We start from the raw sequence: 17,934 nt of genomic DNA, 5'->3' as shown, positions 1-17,934 counted from the left end.
TCATCTTAAAAAAATAAGGCAGAAACATAAAAGTTAATTTGACCAGCTTCACCTTTAAACTCTGAGTAACCTTAGCCAAAATTATTTTGTACATTAGGCTAAAACAGTGTGATCATTGAACATTTTGTAATTAGATGTCATTAAAATTACTAACGGTCACGGAAGTCCAATGATCCCCAATAAGAGCCACAAAGTCCGCTTTCTGTAATGCATCTAATTTTGCTTGCTTTTCAGTGTCATAAAGCTGTTAAATTTTACTTGAAATAGTCTCTCGGCACGGCAGTTGAAAAGTTGGATCACCTGACGGTAACTGTAGCAAATTTTCTAACCCCCTATCTTCCACCACTGTTAGTGGTCTACAGTCCAAAGCAATCCATTTTGTAAGAGAATTTGTAAGTTTGACCGATATTGACTTACTAATTTTGGTCCTGAAGGCAGTCATTTCATCAGTTTTGGGCTGCCGACACCTTTTGTTGGTACGCAAACTCGTACTGCTAGTGCTAACAGCATACACAGTTTCTGTGTTCGCTGTAACTTGTTTTGCATTTAGATGGTACCGTAAGGTTGAAGTGCCTCGGTGTTATGCAAACTCCATTTTCCACAGTTTGCACAAAACCACGCTTTTATCAAGGCTTCCGTCGGGTAGTCTTTTGAAAAGAAATTTTCCTCCAATCAGTCGTAGCAACGCGCTTTCTTCCAACTGTTACATTTTTGTATCTCTGATGTGTGCATCAAGGTAATCGGTGTACCAGGAAATCATGCATTGACAGAAGTTCCCCTTTGCTTGGAATGCAAAGTGTGATTAAATGCGTTATTTTTTAACTCGCTATGGAGCACATGCATCGAAGCTTCTCAGCTGTGCTTGTGCTAAGAAAAGGAAACATTTTAAAAATAACGTAACACGATTGTCAATGTAACCTTTTGTAAGTAGTGCCTGGAGGATTCAGAGTGTGAAGAAACTCTATAGACAGTGTGTGTATTACTTTGTGGATTTTTCTGTATGTGGTGGCAGCGTCACAAAGTTGGTTCCGCAAAACTGCGTTAGCTGCGGAGCTCAGCTCAGAGCGAAATGAGGTGAATGGAAGGGGAGATGATGACGTGACTCCCCCACCCCCCTTAACTGTCAATCCCCCCTATAAAGACAGTCTCTCAGAATTTGCATAAGCACAGCCCCTTACCGTCAATGTTAACTTAGTTACAAAGTGATCAAAACTCTCGTTTATATCCTGCGTCCTCTCATTAAACTTGTACCCCGCATTAGCCGTGCGCATGACAAATGCCAGTGGCAGCCTGTCTACGATCTTAATTTAAACTTTAGGTTTACACCGTGCTTTGTTTTTGGCTCTAACATTTTTGTATCTCTGATGTGTGCATCAAGGTAATCGGTGTACCAGGAAATCATGCATTGACAGAAGTTCCCCTTTGCTTGGAATGCAAAGTGTGATTAAATGCGTTATTTTTTAACGCGTTATGGAGCACATGCATCGAGGCTTCTCAGCTGTGCTTGTGCTAAGAAAAGGAATCATTTTAAAAATAACGTAACACGATTGTCAATGTAACCTTTTGTAAGTAGTGCCTGGAGGATTCAGAGTGTGGAGAAACTCTAGAGACAGCGTGTGTATTACTTTGTGGATTTTTCTGTATGTGGTGGCAGCGTCACAAAGTTGGTTCCGCAAAACTGCGTTAGCTGCGGAGCTCAGCTCAGAGCGAAATGAGGTGAATGGGAGGGGAGATGATGACGTGACTCCCCAACCCGCCTTAACTGTCCATCCCCCCACAAACACAGTCTCTCAGAATTTGTATAAGCACAGCCCTTCACCTGCAATTTTAACTTAGTTACAAAGTGATCAAAACTCTCGTTTATATCCTGAGTCCTCTCATTAAACTTGTATCCCGCATTAGCCGTGGGCATGACAAACGCCAGCAGCAGCCTGTCTATGAACTTAATTTAAAGTTTAGGTTTACACCTTGCTTTGTTTCCGAAGTAGCAGCACTCATGAATATGGTAGTATATGTCACTCGCTCGCTTCTTATTGTTTCGCTGCCTTCTCAATTATATAATGCATGTTTTCTTCAGCGCTTTTTGGAGCTCTTCCTTGTTTTCTACGTACTACGTTGACAGTCAGTTCACGTGATTACGTGGGAGGCATGATGATGTCACACGAAATTCCGTCCCCCACAGCCATCAAGCTCAACTCCATTACAGTATATGGAGAAAAATAGCTTCCAGTTATGACCATTACGCGTAGAATTTCGAAATGAAACCTGCCCAACCTTTGTAAGGAAGCAGTAAGGAATGAGCCTGTCAAATTTCAGCCTTCCACCCACACGGGAAGTTGGAGAATTAGTGATGAGTCAGTGAGTGAGTGAGTCAGTGAGGGCTTTGCCTTTTATTAGTATAGATTTTGAGTATGACATGTAAATATGGTTATTGTTTTGCTAGGGAAATGCTAATCACAGCACCACAGTGCATATTGCCTGTAACAATTTGTTTGATTTCACCTTTATCTCATGGCCCAAGGAATGGTATCAGATATTCTCAGATTTCCCTTTTTGTCTTAGAATTTAACTTTAGAGGGAGGGAGGACTAAATGTTTAGAAAAATTATATTTATTTTTATATTATATTTATTCCTCTACCATGTATAGCTACCATTGTTTGCAAATAAATAATATAAGAATTGCATATTTCCTGGCTGGGATAAACAGGTGCCATATCCAGAATTTGTTCCTGCCTTGCGCCCTATGCTTGCTAGGATAGGCTCCAGCCCCTCCCATGACACTGATCTGGATTAAGCAGGTCAGAAAATTATATGACACAACATATTTCCTGCAATATTCTATTAAATTGTGTATTAAACTATTACTATGAATATCTTTGTTAATAAAAAATAAGGAGGAGGGCGGATAAGTCAGGCACCTCAGTGGAACTGTGGAGGAAATTGCTCCTTGTACCTGTTACCCACTTAAGGCAGCAGAGTTAAAAGGAGCCTGCATGGGATGGAAAGGAGAGATAGGGATAAAAATACTAAAAGAAATGAAAAGAGGCATGAAGGTTAAAGGAAAGGATGAAGAAAAGGGTAGGGAGCGTGAGAGAGCTGGTGTGACACCTAAGGAAGCAGGCGGACGGGAATGAAGCCGTGAGAGAGGAGCGTGTGGCTGACACTTGAGGGGGCTGAAGGATTCTCCTGCTGAGTATGGGAGGAGGAGCAAAATTACTCCAGATGACTCCTCCATAAAGCTGAAGAATCCCAGTGGGAGTTCAAAGGGAATGAGAACCCCGTGGATCACCATGGGAAGGGCGGCAGGAACACAAGCAGATCAGAATGTTGTTTGTGCCTGTTGGTTGAAGTCTCTCTGTGCTGCAATATCCAAATTGGATAAGCTGGAGAGATGTCCATTTTAAAGGTAAGCGCAGGGGTCTGTGATTTTAAAGAGAAGAATCCTGCCATGTTTTATTTTTTGGACTTATTTTAACCTCCACAAATGTACTTATTTTTATGGAATATTTATTTATAATGGATGGAGTACTGCACTTTAATTTGGACCCTGATTTGATTTTGGATTGTTTTAAATACAAGCACTTTTTGCACCTGCCTGACTCGTCCCTTGGTTATGTTATCGACAGTGGCAGGTACAAGATGCTCCTGGAACTAACCTTGTGAAGCTAACCTGCACCATTACAATTTTAAAGAATTATTAGCATTTTTCTAAAGTCATACACTACCGAAATTTAATGTTTCATACCTTATCCAATAATTGATGAGTTTCTTTTGCTTTAAAAGTAATTGCATTTATTTTTATAATCTTTCTGTCTGAAAGCACAAGAACATCTTTTACCTTCCTTTAACTTTTATATTGCTGTAAACTGTATGATGTAATTTGAACTGATTACACCCCCAGATTTTCTTAAGATGTCAGAATTTTTGCCAACTCTATCTATCCTGCATTTTTTGTTATTAGGTCTTTTGTATAAGGTCACAATTATTTAGCTGGGAGTTTTTTATCAATCCACTTCATAAGTAAGTCATTAGTATTCTAAAAAAAATTCTTGGTTCCTCCAGTTTACTAACTGACTTGCTTATAGGAAGAATACGCACTACACGTTTACTACTCTGGTGGTTCCACCTGAGCCCATGTGCTAGGATTTCTCATATATCCATTCTACTCTTTGTTCTGCTACCATGATGGCTGTTGTGGCTCCTGTGTTGTTTTGAGCAGTACTGAAATGTAATGTACAGTATTGTACAGAATGAAATGATGCGCCACCACCACCTACTCAAAGCTTCATGATGCTCCAACAATGATGGACGGATTAAAAGGTAGAAGTCTACGTGACCATCATCATCATCAAGCCCTTCCGTGAGAATCCTAAATCCAAAGAGGACTGTTTCATTTATGTAAGGTAGAATGCCCAGAGGGGACTGGGCGGTCTCATGGTCTGGAATCCCTACAGATTTTATTTTTTTTCTCCAGCCTTCTGGAGTTTTTTTTGTTTTTTCTGTCCCCCCTGGCCATTGAACCTTACTCTTATTCGATGTTAATGTTGATTTATTTTGTTTTATAATTGTGTCTTTCATTTTTCTATTCTTTAATATGTAAAGCACTTTGAGCTACTGTTTGTATGAAAATGTGCTATATAAATAAATGTTGTTGTTGTTGAAACTCTGATGGATGTACAAATAAAATCCTAAAAAATGGTCACCACTTTTAGTGGTATGCAATCAATTTCTAGACTAGTTTACTGGTGAGTTGTGTGCATTTTAAATTAAGCTTAATTTACTTTAATTTGATGTATTTTTTAATTCATTTTTTGCTAGCTTGATGGAACAATAGTTAGTACTGCTGTCTTACATCTTTAGTGATTCTGGATTTAAATCCCATTCTGGTTATTTTCAAGGTGGACTCAAAAGTTTTTTCTGTATACCCAAGTATTCTGATATATTTCCCTATATTTATGTCAATTTAGTGCATATCTCCAGTTTGACCCAGTACAAATGAGTAAGAATACATCCATGCAGCCTTCCATGGATTAGCTTCTAATTCAAGTTTGATTATGCCTATTGCCTAATGTTCCTGGGATAGGTTTCAGAACCCTGCATACTAAAAAAAGTGGGTATAGTAAATTGAAGAATGAAACTCAAGCATAGCAATTAAATTGAAACCTGATAATCCAAGCTTCAAACCCACACATTACACATTCTTTTCACTACATACATACGTTATCAAACATTTGTTAACCAACTTAATATTACAAAGGGCTAAAGACTATTCTGGCAGCACTGGACACAAAATAAAATTATCTCTGGACAGGGTGGTAGTTAACTTCAGGGCACACATGTGTCTCCCTCCAAACTGTGGTCATTTAAGAGTTGGCAATTAACTTCAAGTACTGTATAAATTTTTGTTAATGTGGGAGAAAAACTACAGTATCCATTCTGGAACGGGGAGAACATTAAAAAGATGATAATTAGGTTTGTAATTCAAGCCGTTACAATGTTTTGATATGTTATAATTAAATATTACTAGCCAACCTGCGGCGTACCATACGCCACATAATCAGGCCGGTTTTATAATGATTTTTAAGTACAGGGAGAAAATTAATATTTGAAAAATCAGTAATGTAATAAATCAGCAAGAAAAGCAACATTATAACAATGCACGGAACGAACCAACACACAATCGTCCGTGACTGAAAACTGGCGGACCGCCATCGCTCATGTGCCCACCTCCAACTCGTCACTTGAGTCGTTGTCATCATTGCACAGTCCAGATGCACCTGGTACTCATGTAGACTTTCCGTTTTCCTGCAAGAGCATCTAAGAAGACGTATGTTTGTCGCGGATGCGAATTGCTGTATGTAGCGTGTAAAACAGCTATGTGCTATGGTGCACGCGGTCGTACGTCGTAACCAAACACTCGGTTTTTAAAGACTGCTTACTTCATCCTCAGTTGTAAAGGAATGTTTTAAGGATCCCATGGGATACCCGTCGCAAACCGTTTTACATGCTGCATATGGTGATTCACCTCCGCGAGAAACATGCCTCTATGAACAGTCAACGTGACACCATAGGTGTCTTACTTGTCGGTGGCTCAGTGAATCCACGCCCCTTCCGGCGTGCTTTCCATGGTTGTCTTGCCTTAGTGAATTATATATATACTGTATATAGATTATGGAAGAGAATACTATTAACATTGCTGTATCACTGGATCCAGGTTCTCTAGAGGGGAGAAATTTACACTTTAATATTTTACAGCTGAGATTTATTTCATGGGATGTAGATTTTTATTTCACAGACTCAGTAACAGAACCAAATTATTACACGAATCTAGCCTTTACCTACTATCACTCATAGACAAATTTCAGTTACATCTTCATAATATTTGTTCTGATAAGTTGTTGTATATTGCATATATTATTTCATATGTATCAGAAATTTATTTACAGGATAGGTGTCAGGTGGGCTGTCAAAGATATGGGAAACAGGTGATATTCCTACTCTTAAGTGATATGTGATGATGGAGCTATCTTAGGTCTTATATTGGTCAGACATGCAAGTAAGAATTCCACTGCACTCTGTACACATAACAGTACTACTACATTTTAAAACATATACAGCATTGTGAGCATATTGGGGAATAACCACGTTGACCAACCTGACCAATCCAAACTGAGAGAAGCTTTAGATAAATTAGAGAGGCTTGTTTTGGTCTATATTAAGTATGGACAAAAATGCAGAAATGTTTTCTTGTTTTTTTTGTTTTTTGTTTTTTTTTAATCAGATGTGAGAACTCCAAACCCTATGAACATTTTCCCATGAGGTTTATTGAGTGGGATGAATCACTCACAACAGTACCTCTCAGGCTACCAAAACTACAAAATGTGAGGTTTTTAAATTTATTTCAGTGCTTTTTTTATTCTTCGGAGTCCTCAATGCCTGTTTAAAAATTATATTTTTCATTTTGTATACAAATGCTATGAAATAAAGTGAACTGTTTGTCTTTTTCTCTATACTTACAATATGTTAAATGGTCCTTGGTATTGGGAGTGTTTTTAAGTAAATAATCATATACATGAAAGTGCAGGCTTAAATTAAGTGTGGGGGTGTGCTGGCACACTTCACTCAGGGTTAAGTGGGATACTTGGTAGATCATTTGGGTGTATAAATTGTTCCACAGAGGCAGAGGTTTGTCGCACCTTCACCCAATTGAGAGGACAGATAAAACTCACCCTGCATGGCAGAGAAGGAAGAAAAATAAAGAATAAAACAAAAGGAAAGGTTTTTATTGATAATTTATTTTTACCTCCATATTCACTATTATTTTATGGATTATTTATTTATTGAAGATTGCACTGCACTTTTGAACACTGCTTTGTTTTGATGGATTTTAATAAAAGCACTGAATCACTTTTACACATACCCCTTGTTTGGATGAATGTGTCCTCATTTGCCCAACTCATCTCAGTTATGACCAACAACAATCCGTGTTTAATAGAGTCCCAAATGGAACAAGAAGCATGGGGCTGACCCAGACCATCACAATATCGTATGGCCTTATTATCTTAAAATGATTTGGTCAAGAAAGTTCAGTGGGTTGCTTTCCCATTATTATTTGGAGTAACATCAGTGAGAATTATGTTAAAAAGAAGGATAAAATATTAACAGGGGTAAGCAATCATTTGTAGATTTTTGCATTTTAGTGATGGTACTGGATATATTCTGTCATATCCTTAGGTGGCTGATGGAGTGGCCAGCTTGTATTTCAGTTGAGCTGTAATTAAAATGCCATAGGAAGTGGGAAGTAGGCTTTCGGGTCTGCAACCCAATTTCTGAGCTCCTGGTGCAATTTGAGGAAAAAACAGCATCCATGAGGTGATAGAAAAAAATTCTGAGGAAAATGTGGAGTTGAATACCAGACCTATAGTGCAACCAAGAACAGAAGATCAGCAAGATGACCAAAGAAGATGTCACATTTGGGCAGAAATTGAAAGACATTTTGAAAAACGAAAGTAAAAATAACAATCTCCAGCTAAAAAAAAGAATTAACACAAAATATTGGATTCAGACTTCACAAACATCTTGATGGCTTTGCTTGCTCATCTGCATTTGTGGGTTTAATTAAAATAAAACAAAAGCCAACGCAAATAAATAACGTAAGTTTCTAAATAAATAACTGAAGTTTTCAGGTAGGGTCTAAGGATCTTCTTTCTACACAGTCTCTAGTAGTGCCAAATGAGAAAATTAAACTGATAGGCATCAGCTTAGTGAAGGGGTTCTTACTCTGCAGTCCACCTCACTTGAACATGTTGCCCATGGAAGCTTATGGATGTTACGAACATACAATCGCAAAGTTTTTACTTTGGTAATTGCTCTACATGTTTATGTTTAGTGGATGTTTAACAGTGCATTGCATATACAGGCTTGTAATGTTCTAGTTATTTATGTGTCTTGGTTTATCAGAGCAATTTACAATGCTTAATGAATGCTTTGCTTTGAACAAAAAATTCACAAACTATGAATATAAACAATTTTAAATCTTGAAGAGTCTTCATATAGAGTAAGCTGTGGTTGCTCAACTGTTCGAGAGCTGCCACTCCTTACTCCTTTGTTCTTCACTAGTTTGCTAAGATGTGCGTTTTTCTCATCTAAAACACTGTGAATACAATGTGGAAATAAGAACTAAACTGCAAAAAATAAAACAAACCTTTTTTCTTTATTGAAATCTGAGAAACAAAAACACAAAAGTCAAATCCATGGAAACTAGTACTGGACGGTTTATGATGACTCAAAAAGTGCAAATGCGTGTGGAAACAAAATGGAAAGGGATTATGGACACTCAGTAATGTACCAGACAAGAAAAAAAGAAAACATGGCAATGACAGAGAATGAAGAGTGGATAGTAATAAATGTAGCAAAGCAATCCTTATCTTTGACAAGCAAGAATCCTGCAGTGACAGTGGTTGTAATTATAAAAAATACACAAAGGAAATTTGAGCTTAAGCAGTGAAATGTTATGGAAATCTGTCTTAAAGGAGGGTACAAGAATACTGGGAAATTACTGCGATTGAGGAATGGGGGAAAGCCTTCAGGAGTCTTATTCCCGGAAGAGTTGAAACTGTCAGAGAGCCAATGGGGTCAGGCCTGTTGGGAATTAGAATTGTTGTGGAACTGAGGCATCGCCCACTGCACAGCAGCACTTGAGCCCTAAATTTGAGATGGCCAATCCAGGTAGGCTCATGGAACATCTCCAATATGACAACCATCTTCCTCTGCTGATGGAGGAGCTTTATAAATGCATTTCAGAAGAAGCACTTTTTGAGGTATGCAGACCCGGGACTAAACAGATCTCTGTAGGTGGGAAAACGTTTTATTGGTCTGATTGTTCCGAATGCTGTCATACTTAGGGAGTATCTGTTGCTGTGGTGGAGCAGCTCCTTCCACTGGTTTCTGATATCACTAATGTCAATTAGCATATTATGAGACTCAGGTTAAGGCACTCTTTGGGTGCCGTGTCTGTTGTCTCAATGTATGCTCTGACCGTGGTGAGTGATGTCTCGGTGAGGGAGACATTCTATTTGCAGTTTCACTTTCTGTTTGATAGGTACCCGTGAGGTGACATTCCTCTGGCCATGGGTGACTCAATACGGCCACTGGCACTGACAGGGCTGGCCAAGAGGATTGCATCGGTCCCCATAGGTCTGGCGACCATGATGAAAGTGGATTGATGTTCCTTGTTTTTACAAAAGGTCTGGGGCTGTGGTTTTCTGGTTCCTGGTTCCAGCACCCTGAGCCGCATCATTGGACTTGGTACTCCAATACTGGTGTGTGCAGTGAAGGAGATCAATCACATCCTTGTGAATGGACACTGGAGTCTCCTATAGAACTATGCAGTCTATAGAAGTACCCAGTTTGTAAATTTTGACCACAGACTTGTTGCTACTCTGAAGATCCAGCTTAGGTCCAGTAAGCTACCACCTACTAGGAGAATGAAGCTGGAATTGGTCAGACTCCAAGATCTGGATGTTTCTATTGAGTTTGCATGCAGTTTGTGTGAGGAACTTGCAGACTTGGGTACAACTGCTGATCTTAATGTGATGTTGGAGGCCTTCCGTGACAAAATCCTGAAGGTTGCTAAGGGTTGTGATGATGTTTCCAGTGTTCCTAGAAGGAGGTATTTTATCTCACACGGCACCCTGGTTATTATTGAAAGGAGTCAAAGTGGATAGCTTGATGGCAATTCCAGTTTGTACCGTGAACTGAGAAGGATAGGTGCTAGTCCTCTGAAGGCAGATAAAGAGGCATTTCTTAGAGGAATCTGTGAACAAGTGACACACCTTCTATGGTTTAGTGACACATGTCTTGCTTACAGAGGAATAAAAGCATTATGTACATCCGAATCTGTTCCTTGGAGAGTCGCAGTCAGGGTGGGTGATGGAATGGTCCTTATGGATGACACTGCAGTTGTGACCCGCTAGGCTGGATACTTTGGGCAGCCTTGAAAGCTGATCCATCGGCTCTAGCACGATTCCCAGAGGGTGATCCGGCTCGCAAGATCCTCTTTGTTGAGGACCAGACAAAGGGCATGCCCACCTAACACCTGGATGCGACAGATAGACGGTCATTTCCAGAAGGTGTAACTGAACCATGTGTCTACCTTGGGGGGGTTGCCAACCGGGATTCTGACCTATTTCATTGTGTGGTGGGTGCGAAAATGTGCTTTACCTGTGCATGCTCTCCAACCTGACCTGACCTTTTATTCTCTGGTGGCCAGTCTTGTACCACCATCTCTGATGTTTAAATCAAAGCAGATACCCCAACTTGTCACAGGATCCAATTTGTCTAATCCTCTAAGATGAAGCCAAAAAAAAAAAAAACTAATTAAGAATATTTATGTTAAGTAGGATGCCGAGTGGGGCTGGGAGTCACGCATATAGATTTTGTTTTTTCGTTTTCTCTCCACCCTGGCCACCTGACCAATTTTTGTTCTTTATTTCACCTAACACCCTACAGTTTCTTGTACTAGGAATTTGTTACTTTTTTGCACACCCCATGGGGTCAGAGCACAGGGTCAGCCATTGAACAGCACCCCTAGAGCAATTGCAGGTTAAGGGCTTTGCTCAGAGTAGGATACCCTTTGGCAGTAACAGGGATCTGAACCGGCAACCTTCCAGATACCAGCAGAGAGCCTCAGAGCCACCACTCCGCGCACATTTATAGACTTAAATAAATGATTCTATATTTAATGGACTATACTTCTCTTAATTATATATCAATCATATGTAAGTGTGCATTACTTATTTTTGTATACTATTTATTCATTATTATTCTTATCTAATTTTAATTTGTTTTTTCTTTGCTTGTAACTATTTTTTTGACATCTTGAAAAGCACATTGAGCTACAATCCTTTGTATGAAAATGTGTTCTAGAAATAAATGTTGAAGTTGTTATATGCTCACACATATCCAGTGGTATCATGAGAAACTATGCACTTTTGATTCATTCATCTCATCACTTCAAATTTAAACCAAATGTATAAACTACACTTATAAACACTTCTATACAGCATTCTTCAGGCCTGAAGAAGTACAATTAATAATTTAAACAAATGGAAGTTGAGGTGAACTTGTGCAACCAAGAGATTACAAATTATAATCAAGGAAACATTATTGTATGGCTGAAGTTAGTTGCCCAAATCAGTTTAGAATTTTTAAATTTACCCTTAAATCCACATAATGTCATGAAGCAAGGAGGGTGAATATGGTCATAATTACAACAAGGAAGTGAAATATTCAATTAGTAGCTTTTTTTTTCTAACTGAATGATATTCATTACTATTTTAATTACTATAATATCCTATAGAATATTGAATAATCTCTTATTACTGGTAATTTACTTCTTTTATGTTTCTCTTCATTGCTTCTATCTGAAAAAAGTGGTCCCAACTTTGTGATTACAGAGATCACCTAGTGCTTTCTAAATTACATTAATATTCTTCTAACAGCTGTTTTTTCCTTAGGAAACACTCAATTCATATTGTTGAAATAAAAATTATCATTGTCAATTAAATATCCATTAATTTTTAGAGCAGGTTTTTCTGCCAGATGTTAACAAAGAACAGAGGGTTGTGTTTGCGTTTGCCTGTTGGCCACAAGTACAACATTCTTTTAGACGATTACATATGAATTGAAATTTCAAAGTGATTGCTGAAGAGGTTAAATTCCTCAGGAATATGATAAATGCTGTATGTCATATGTTTCATCAGATAAACATTTATTTTTTCACTTAATACTAATTTCTCCCTACGGGAAAGCTATTTTTTAGACCCAAGTATTTGTAAAAAAATCGAACCCTGAACAAATACTTCAATTAAAAAGCTGCATGTCACTCATTTCTAGTTATCCTTTTTACCTCATAATATGGCTTGCAAGACATGCAATACTCCCCAAGACCAAAGAAGAACACTGATAGAGAAGCAGTGCTCCAGAGCATTGTGATCTGTCAAGGACACTTTGAATGGAAATAGTGGGTTTATTGCCCTCAAACAATCATTTAAGTTAATGCATGAAACTCCACTTCCCTAGTACAGCTAGTGTTTAGACTAGTGTTGTTCATAGTTTCAGGAAACATTATGAGCGTATAAGAAACAACAGAATTATTTCCCTTGATGTCACCTAAGCTTAAAAATAGTAACTGTAAAAAACAAAGAAATAGTTTTTAAAGTAATGAACATTCATTAGTATAATGAACTTGTTCAATCACGAGCAATCCAATAAAGTAAATATTACAAAGTTATTGATAATTTTTTAGTACATCAGATCATCCTTCCTTTCTTAAAATATATTATTTATATAGTCACGGCACAATAATTACCACAGCTACTTAATAACAGCAGAGTCTTTGGTTCAAATCCCAGCAGATGCTCTCTCTTAGTACAGTTGCCATGACCATATTGATTTTCTTCCAATATTTTATGATTAAGCCAAACCCCAATATAAATTCAGGTTAGGTTGATTCTTGATTAAAAATGGAAGAATGTGAGTGTACGAGTGATCATGTCCTGCCTTGACTAACTACATTCCCTCCAAGGCTTGTTCTTGCTCTTTTCCTGGTAGTTCTGAACTTGAGTATGGCTGGTTTAGAAAATGTATCAATAATATGTGCACATTTTTTCTCCATTTTACTTTAATTGCCGATTGCACTGTTGAGGTCACAGTCCTATAGAACAGATACACTAGTTATTGAATGATACCTGTCTTTTAAATTTGGCCATTGTGTCATGTTTGATTTGGAAGATGATATTTTCAGTTGGAAATATTATTATTAATGAATGGCAGAGATTGAATGAGTTCGTTCTTTTTAACTTTTCCAAAGATTTGTCAAAGATAAAAGCATAAGTTCACACAAGTAATTGCATAACTCATTCTTGAAAGCCGAAACCTGAATCTTTCCCTATATTGTTTATTTGGTCAAGCAGTAGTCTCTTGCATTCCTTCAAGTTCAGATGCAGTTTTGTTGGTGTGGCCCTCTTTTATAGCCTGACTGTGATAATGTCAAGTTTCTTATGCATCACATGCATAGTAATGTCCAGCATCTATAGTACTAAAATCACAATGCCCATGAAAAACAAGCATACAAAATTGTGAAAATATAGATAAACATTTCTAAATGAAAATTATTAGCAGGTTGCAGACAATATAAGAATATTACTAATAAATATTAATGTGTTCCTGACATCCTAGAGGTACTGTGTTGAGTCTATAATGAAATAATATTTAGGAGAATTATGGGTAGTGTGTCACTAGCGAGAAATCCTGTAAGTTAGTTATTTGCATAGTTAGTTGCTTTACTGGCTGAGTAGTACAAAGAAAAGTAAATTCTTACTTGTACATGCTTAAGTAATGCAAGTAAACATGGAATACTTGTATTGATATTTAAACAAATATTTCACCATCCAATATACTGTAAATGATTTAATGCAATAATGAATTAAATGTATAGAAGTTATTCAGTTTTGAAACGAATGTTGCTGTCAGAGTTCAACTGTGGAACCCAGGCTCACATTTAACTGTTACAGCTTGGTTCTTGAAATGTGTTGAACCAAGTCCAAGAGTAGTCAGCCATCTCTACAGTTGTGGCCAAATGTTTTGAGAATGACACAAGTTTTGGTTTTCACAAAGTTTGCTGCTTCAGGGTTTTTAGATCTGTTTTTCAGATGTTTCAATGGTATACTGAAGTATAATTACAAGAATTTCATAGCTTTCAAAGGCTTTTATTGACAACTAGCTAAAATATCCAGCGTTAGCCAGGAGGAAAACAAAGTATTTTTTTTTAATTATTTGAGAAAAATATAATAAAAAAAACACAACTTTAAAATTAAAAATAAATTAACAAACCATGAAGACTCACTAATGTGTTTGTCTTCAATCAATCAATCAACATTTATTTATATAGCACATATTCATACAAAAAATGTAGCTCAAAGTGCTTTACAAAATGAATAGAAAAATAGAAGACACAATAAAAAATAAACATAAGTCAACATTAATTAACATAGAATAAGTAAGGTCCGATGGCCAGGGTGGACAGAAAAAACAAAAAAAAACTCCAAAGGCTGGAGAAAAAAAAATAAAATCTGTAGGGGTTCCAGACCACGAGACCGCCCAGTCCCCTCTGGGCAATCTATCTAACATAAGTCAAACATTCCTCTTTGTATTTAGGGTTTTCATGGAAGGACCTGATGATGATGATGGTCACGTAGACTTCAGGTCTTGCATGTATATTATCATACAGTTGACGCTTGGAACCAGCCAACTCTATTTAATTTCAAAAGCAGCAGGGGTGCGGTGGTGCTCAAACATAAAGAATACTGGCAGTCACCTGCAGTTTGCTCTCTGGTGGTTATTCGGAGTGTCAACTGGATGATAACATGCATATACTCTATGACTGCAAGATCACAACACTCATTAGGGGGTGGATTAAGTTTGATTTCACCCTACAGTATTTTAAGTCGATCAATGAGAAACATGTGTACCAAGTGTCATGAAAATCGCTCCAGCTGATCGGAAGTGATGCTGGAACATACATACATATACACACACATACACTGACTTAATGAAACTCGACAAACTTTAAAAATCAATAGACATTGGCACTGTATCTGATTGTGTTCAGCTCTAACGGGAAAGCGTTCCCCACATGGCCGTGATATCTTTGGCAATCAACAGCTACCCAGTAAAACACGTGTAGCTCTGATCTCTCTCTCAAATACATCAAACGTTACTTTTTAACAATCTGTAGATGATAATGTCTGTTGAACAAACAGGTATAGCTAGCTAAGTGGAGGCAAGGTGCAGTGCAACACATGGTGAGATGTAGACTAACTCAAACAGAGGTTGGCAAGGGAATGAGGAAGGCCCTGCCACCCTGCTCTCCGCCCACAGCCACTTGGTTGGATTTGCATAAATACATCAGTACCGCAAGCAGACTATGATACTTAGCGTGATGAGCGCGAACCATATCTAAATCCGTTAAGTAATTCTCTCATGAAAAGTAGACAGACATAAACCAGACAGACATTCAGATATATATATATATATATATATATATATATATATATATATATATATATATATATATACTGCTCACAAAAATTAAAGGAACACTTTTTTTATTGGGCCTGGCATGAAATCAATTAAACCTGTCTGATAATTTTCTGGTTGGTTAAGCAGCTGAGGTCATTTTTAATCACTTTCAGCTGTATTGGTGTTCATGGACTTAACGACAGGTGCACTAAAGTGGCAACAATTAGAAAACCCTCAAAACAGGACTGGTTTTCCATGTGGAGGTCATTTCAAGTTTGTCCCTCTTGATCTTTTTTGGCTGGTTTTCCACTCGTGCTAGTTTTGGCTTGAGTAATCATCTCTACTGGCAGTATGAGGCGATTCCTTAACCCTACAGAAGTTGCACAGGTTTTCCAACTTCTCCAGGATGGCACATCCACACATGCTGCAGCAAGGAGGTTTAATGTGTCTCCCAGCACAATCTCCAGAACATGAAGGAGATTTCAGGGGACTGGCTGTTATTCTCGGAGAGCTGGACAGGGCCGTAGAAGGTCCTCAACCCATCAGCAGGACCGATACCTGCTCCTTTGTGCAAGGCGGAACAGGCTGAGCACTGCTCGTGCCCTACAGAATGACCTCCAGAGGGCCACTGGTGTGAATGTCTCTACCCAAACAATCAGGAACAGACTTCATGAAGATGGCCTGAGGGCCTGACATCCTGTAGTGGGCCCTGTGCTCACTGCCCAACACTGTGGAGCTCGACTGGCATTTGCTCAAGAACACCAGAACTGGCAAGTCCGCCACTGGCGCCCTGTACTTTTTACAGACGAGAGCAGGTTCGCCCTGAGCAGCTGTGATAGACGTGAAAGCGTCTGGAGAAGACAAGGAGAACGATATGCTGCCTGCAACGTCGTTCAACATGACAGGTTTAGTGGTGGGTCAGTGATGGTCTGGGGAGGCATATCCATGGAGGGACGCACAGACATCTACTGCGTAGGAAATGGTGCTCTGACTGCCATAAGGTATCGAGATGAAATCCTTGAACCCATTGTCAGACCCTACGCTGGAGCAGTAGGTCCTGGTTTCCTCCTAATGCATGACAATGCCCGGCCTCATGTGGCAAGAGTATGTAGGCAGTACCTGGAGGATGAAGGAATTGAAACAATTGAATGGCCTTCACGATCCCCTGACTTAAACCCAATAGAACATCTGTGGGACATTATGTTTCGGTCCATTAGGCACCGCCTGTTTCCTGCAGAGGCATTAGCTCTCTTGGAAATGTGTTCTTTTAATATTGTGGCTTATTAAATAATTAAACAATATCATAATATACCAGAAAAGGCGATATCCCTCCCATAGTGATTACGGCGGTACAAGAATCACATGAGACAAAATATCTTTTAGCTTACATTTACTGACGTTTTACGCAGTTACAGACGAGGAGGCATATGGACAGACTTTATCCAGGTGGGAATCTGGATCAACACAGTCAGCCATTTTTTCCGTCCCTACGCTGGGAGGTTTTTCAACACACCTGTGTCGGCACAGCCTCGAAGGGTCTGGCCACTGTCCAGACCTTTTATATGGTTCTTGCTTCATCTGCTGGTCTTCTCCGTCTCCGAACAAGGGCTGAATTCCTCTCCCACAAAATACAGAAATATCATAGTGCTTACATGTCGATTCTCATTCTCCCAAGAAGGAAAGAAGGTTTGTGCTGATAGAGGACAGAAATACCCTAACCTGTGTTTAAGCTGACTATACAAGCCTCCAGTTGTCTTTGGCTATCTAATCCAATGCTTGGTCAGCAATTCTAACTGCTGAGCCCCTGTGTGCCACAGTTAACATGCACATGTGAATAAAACTCATAACAGTATTGTCCAGATACAGTGACATAAAGAAAAATGTAGTATTACAAGCCACCCTTTGTCACTGGATCTGTGACAAAAAACAATATTTGAAAGTCATATCCACAAAACAAAAGGTACTTGATCCCCCATCACAGTGTCAATATTTCAAGTCATTTTGGACATGTGAGATGTAGTATCACTATAGCTTCTGTACCATTCATCTAAAACCAGCGTAAACATGGACAAACAGTTACATTTAACATGCTGTTATCAAGTAGTGATATCTCATCAATGGTGTTAGTGGAGATTTTTGCCCTGTTATTTCTTACATAGTCTGTGTTGTGTCTACATATTACTGAATTCATGCAGTGGGTGTCATAGCATCAGATTATATTACAATCCTATATAGCATCTTGATGGATTACACTATTCTTTGGCACTTCTATCATTTCTAGCTTCAATATGTTGCTAGATGTGCCCACCCTTTGATGTCTGATCCCTTTATGAGTTACAATAGTTGTAACA

Source organism: Polypterus senegalus, chromosome 7 (assembly GCF_016835505.1).
Source record: "Polypterus senegalus isolate Bchr_013 chromosome 7, ASM1683550v1, whole genome shotgun sequence".
NCBI lineage: Eukaryota > Metazoa > Chordata > Cladistia > Polypteriformes > Polypteridae > Polypterus > Polypterus senegalus.
Note: the sequence above shows the minus strand (reverse complement) of the source record.